The sequence below is a fragment of the Carassius gibelio genome, chromosome A20 (assembly GCF_023724105.1).
Source record: "Carassius gibelio isolate Cgi1373 ecotype wild population from Czech Republic chromosome A20, carGib1.2-hapl.c, whole genome shotgun sequence".
NCBI classification, from domain to species: Eukaryota; Metazoa; Chordata; class Actinopteri; order Cypriniformes; family Cyprinidae; genus Carassius; species Carassius gibelio.
Genome location: NC_068390.1, coordinates 3,298,379 through 3,303,378, shown reverse-complemented (window position 1 = coordinate 3,303,378; position 5,000 = coordinate 3,298,379). Strand labels below are relative to the sequence as shown.

General features: G+C 37.7%; 1 long non-coding RNA gene and 5 other non-coding genes across 6 annotated transcripts in view; all 6 read left to right on the top strand.

The window, feature by feature from the left end:
- LOC127938323 (uncharacterized) overlaps positions 1–1,728 on the top strand; it is a 2,018-nt gene extending 290 nt beyond the window's left edge. Inside the window, exons 1-2 of the long non-coding RNA XR_008148667.1 lie at positions 1–301; positions 1,053–1,728. The exon at positions 1–301 is cut by the window's left edge and continues 290 nt beyond it. This is a non-coding gene — a long non-coding RNA (uncharacterized LOC127938323). The remainder of the gene's footprint in view (positions 302–1,052) is intronic.
- A 796-nt stretch (positions 1,729–2,524) lies between these two features.
- On the top strand, positions 2,525–2,596 carry trnah-gug (transfer RNA histidin (anticodon GUG)). Its single transcript has one exon. It is a non-coding gene; the product is annotated as a tRNA-His (tRNA).
- Positions 2,597–2,727: 131 nt separating this feature from the next.
- Positions 2,728–2,809, top strand: trnas-uga (transfer RNA serine (anticodon UGA)). The gene has a single exon. It is a non-coding gene; the product is annotated as a tRNA-Ser (tRNA).
- A 122-nt stretch (positions 2,810–2,931) lies between these two features.
- trnak-uuu (transfer RNA lysine (anticodon UUU)) lies at positions 2,932–3,004 on the top strand. Its single transcript has one exon. It is a non-coding gene; the product is annotated as a tRNA-Lys (tRNA).
- Positions 3,005–4,642: 1,638 nt separating this feature from the next.
- Positions 4,643–4,724, top strand: trnas-aga (transfer RNA serine (anticodon AGA)). Its single transcript has one exon. It is a non-coding gene; the product is annotated as a tRNA-Ser (tRNA).
- Positions 4,725–4,879: 155 nt separating this feature from the next.
- On the top strand, positions 4,880–4,951 carry trnah-gug (transfer RNA histidin (anticodon GUG)). The gene has a single exon. It is a non-coding gene; the product is annotated as a tRNA-His (tRNA).
- Positions 4,952–5,000: the final 49 nt, after the last annotated feature.

Here is a 5,000-nt window from a genome sequence, read left to right as displayed (position 1 = left end):
GAATAAGTCCTAACACTTCCGAACTAATTCCTAACACAAGTACGAACATCACGTGGTCTATGTCCTAACAACTCCTAACCATCTCCTAACAGGTCCGAACGGGGCAAAACAGCCATTGGTCGAGCGGAGCAATACAGCCATTGGCCGAAACATAGTCACGTGCGAAACCACATGATTACAGTCAAAAAAGCGGAAGCGCGCGAATGATTAGTTTATTAATTTTAAGGCGAATTCATTATTATTTAAACACGGAGCACGGAGCATATTTTTATTCAGTTTGATGTTTTCAGATAACGTGGAGGTAAGTACAATAAAACACATAACATGAAAGCGAAGTACTACGTGACGTTAACTCTTTTTTCTAAATATGTTTATTAATCTGTGATTTATACTGTGTTTATTAATCTGTGACGTTATATAATATGCTATGTTTGGGCAAGATTGTTATATAAATCGAGGTGGCCTTTCATATTGCAGCATGTATTATTGTAAGTATTATATTAACAGTAGTATAGTTCTTTAAATTTGTATTTATGTCTTATAAAAATAATAAAATGTTCGATTTAAGCTTTTGTAAATTAAATATTGGTGAAAGTTTATACTATTATTAAGTTATTATTTAAATGTGTTTTTGCATACATACTTCTTCTTTTATAAAGGTCAGATTTTAAAAGTTTATTATAATTATATAAGTAATTATTAGTAGTATAGTTATTATAGTTTTTTAAATTTAAATATGTATATTTGCTTAATTTTACTGTATATATTTCTATTCTTAATAAACTATTTGTGATAGTTAAGATTATATATATATATATATATATATATATATATATATATATATATATATATATATATATATATATATATATATATATATATAAACATGTATGATTATTTCCTATTGATATTATTTTCTATTAAATAAATTATGCTGGATAACAATCTTTTAGAATAAACCTATTGGGTAGCAAACATATATGTAATTTGAGTTATTTTCATGTTTTTTTATTTATATATATATATTCTTAAATATTATTATTGTTTCACAGATCTTCAACAGATCACTGGAACTGTCCATAGTCCCTGGCTGCTTCAAATGCTCCACCATCATCCCTGGCCCAAAGAAACCCAAGATAACAGGACATAATGACTGCAGACCCTTGCTGGATCCACTGCTCTTCTCCCTCTACACTAGGGATGCACTATAAATCACATGTGATTTTCATGCACATCTCGTCAGTAAAGCCGGTGTTGTTGATTAGTAGTAAATCTCCATCATGTGCTTTCAGATGGAGCAGCATTTACTACACAGAGCCGTAGTTCACTGACAAGCTATACAATATCACATTCATAATCGCAGACAATTTGTCTGAACATCAACAGAACCGGCTCTACTGATGAGATGCGCATAACAATCACATGCGAGTTATCGTGCTGCCCTACTCTACACCAATGACTGCACCTCTACAGACCTGAGGTCTTCGGACTGTCGAGAGGATTACTGGTGCTTCCCTACCCACCTTTCAAGAACGGTACACATCCAGAGTGAGGAAAAGTGCTTAGGAAATCACTCTGGATCCTTTTTGAACTTTTGACATCCGGTCGGCGATACAGTGCATGGAATACGAGAGAAACAAGAAGTTTCTTTTCCCAGAAAATCTGCCTAAGAAAATCTGCCTAATGAACAGTTAAAAGTCCCCCCCCCCCCCCATCGTGCAATAAAAATATGTGCAATAACCTTATATTTTATTTGTTACCACCCCATATCCTAGTACATCCCTACATCTCATTCTATTCCATTCCTATTATATCTATATCACAACTGTACATACAATATATTTTATATTTCAATTTGTTTTTCAGTTTTTTTATTTATATTCACATATGTGTATTTTTATTCTTGTGTTATTTGAATTGTCTTAGTGTTGTTGCTGTCTATGTGTACTGAAAGCTTGTGACACTAAAACAATTACTATAGAGAATGCATGTCATATTTGAGCTTTTGGAATAAAACCTATTTGTGGAAATATGTTTTGAATGTTTTATTCTTTCAATTTTACAAAAAGGAATATAAGGAGTTGTTTTGTGATGAGGTACAATGGGTATAAATATTGTCTTTTCTATAATTTGTTAGTTAAAATAATTGAAAAGGTGAAAAACTGGTTTGAAAGAAAAATCTATTTAATTTTTCAAGCTAATTTTCCAATTTTTCCTTCATTTTTCCCTTTCCCCTTCCTTTTTTCTCATTTTTTCTTTTCCCCCACCCATAGCAGTCCCTTTTGCCCTGTTTTTGGCCGAGTGGTTAAGGCGATGGACTAGAAATCCATTGGGGTCTCCCCGCGCAGGTTCGAATCCTGCCGACTACGCTGTTTGCTGAAGGCCGTGAGGAAAAGCGTCCATGAATTTTTCAAGGTCCTCCCACTGATTTGCGACATGTCCAGTCCCTCTTCGATGGACCAACACACCGCTGGTGCTTCTTCTATTCGGGCTCCAGGGGTTAACTCGGGTGAGCCAGTGGCACGCCGTGATCGTATAGTGGTTAGTACTCTGCGTTGTGGCCGCAGCAACCCCGGTTCGAATCCGGGTCACGGCAATACTCTGGCGTAGAGTGTACGGGAAGGTTGCCATTTTTTTACCACCTCATCTTTCTTCTCTATTTTGTTTTTGATGCCTGGCCTGTGCAGGGTGACACCAGACAACTGGGCAGGCAGCCTGCCGCTAGACGTAGTCGTGGCCGAGAGGTTAAGGCGTTGGACTTGAAATCCATTGGGGTCTCCCCGCGCAGGTTCGAACCCTGCCGACTACGGGAGGGTTTTGCAGTATTGCTTTAGCTTTCTGTGATGGTAATTGTGCCTTCTATGGTCCTTTGTCCTAACTGCTTCTAGCTTTCATCCCGTGACACCTGCGTCTCTTCTTTGCTCCACAAGAGCCCGGATAGCTCAGTCGGTAGAGCATCAGACTTTTAATCTGAGGGTCCAGGGTTCAAGTCCCTGTTCGGGCGAAGGTCTTTCTTTGGCCTCACCTTGCTATCACTACGGTCCATCTCTTCTGCTGACTCTGTACTGGAACGGTGTTCCTTCCTGCTCTCGGGGATCAAGGGATCTCCCTTGTGGTTAGTGAAAAACGAACAGTGTTAAAACACTTGAACAAGGCAAACATAAAGAACAATGGTGCCTGGAATTTTTGAGAACTGGAGCTTGTAGCCTAGAATTTTTCTTTGCAATTCATGTGAAAATCATCTTGTTTACTCACTTACAGAAAACAATACATTGATTTACATTTTCTAAGACACTTTTTGTTGGTAAAGGTCATATGAGAGTAGGCGTCAACTATCATGAATGTCATTATGATTTACACCTGAGAAGACAAAGCCCTGCATAATGAGCTGCATAAAGAGCCGCTCAGTCAGCTGTTGTCACTGAGAGGGAGGTGTTACAAGAAAGAACGTGAGAACAAAATAAATGTATATCATTTTAAGTTTGTAGTTTATTTAGAATATATTTAATTATCCCACAACATAATTTAATATGGGGGAGCAGTTAAACAGTTTATTAGGAACAATCAAAGCTGACTTTCAAACTAATTTTATTTTTGCATTATTACTCCAGTCACACAATCCTCAAGAAATCCTTTTAACAATCTGAATTTCTAAAAAACAACAACAACAAAAAAAAACATTTATTGTTATCATTATTATTAATGTTGAAAATAGCAGAGGACATTTTTCAGGTTTTCTAGGGGGTAAATTAAAAGAACACCATTTTTTGTTACATTTGTTACAGTTACATGTATTTGTTACATTTATATTATTTACATCAAGCTTTTGAATGGTATAGTTTTGTATATATTGTTATTGGAACTTCATAATATTTAACTTAATTATACATTTAGTCAAGAATTATAGTTTGGAAAGAGTCTAACTAGTAAAATGTTTAGACGTTATGTGAAAGCTAGTACAAGTATATAAATAAATATAAAGAGACTTACTCATGTTTATGATCTCTGCTGAATAAAGTGCTTCATTCTTTTTTTTCTGAGGAAATCCATTTCTCAAATCCTCAACCACGCCACATCTTTTTGGGGTGGATTATGTGTTATTCCTCTCATCGCGAAGCAAACAGTAAAATAAAAGCACTTGAACAACAGTCTGGCTGCTTTTTCTTCTGTGTGGGCGTATTCAAGCTGCGCTTCAGTTTGAATCTGAATAGAGCGTTCAGCGTGGGGCGTGGTCACATTAGATATAATGAAGGGAGACGTGAAAAAAGGACATCGCCTTGTTTTCATATGGATTACTTTATCACAGAACATTTGTTTTAGGCAGCACTCGTTTAGTTTAAAAGTAGACATGTCAAGCTTTCTATAGATATCTCTCTCATGTCTCTTCGTTGAGTATTCACAGAGTTACAGTTCATTTTAATGACGTGTTTGTAAATGAAGATCAGCGCAGACAAAGGCTGCAGACAGCACATCTTGTTTGTTATCTTTAGAAGTGCACAAAGTTTTGTTGTTATTATGTCTGTATCCAAAAAAAGGAAACCCTTTACTGGGTTACAGTCCGCTTGCTGACTGAGCTGGGATGTTTGCAAGAAGGTCAGGCAGCAGTGTTGCACACAAACTGAGCAGGAGTTGGTCTGTTCTTGTAGTTGTGGCCGAGTGGTTAAGGCGATGGACTAGAAATCCATTGGGGTCTCCCCGCGCAGGTTCGAATCCTGCCGACTACGCTGTTTGCTGAAGGCCGTGAGGAAAAGCGTCCATGAATTTTTCAAGGTCCTCCCACTGATTTGCGACATGTCCAGTCCCTCTTCGATGGACCAACACACCGCTGGTGCTTCTTCTATTCGGGCTCCAGGGGTTAACTCGGGTGAGCCAGTGGCACGCCGTGATCGTATAGTGGTTAGTACTCTGCGTTGTGGCCGCAGCAACCCCGGTTCGAATCCGGGTCACGGCAATACTCTGGCGTAGAGTGTACGGGAAGGTTGCCATTTTTTTACCACCTC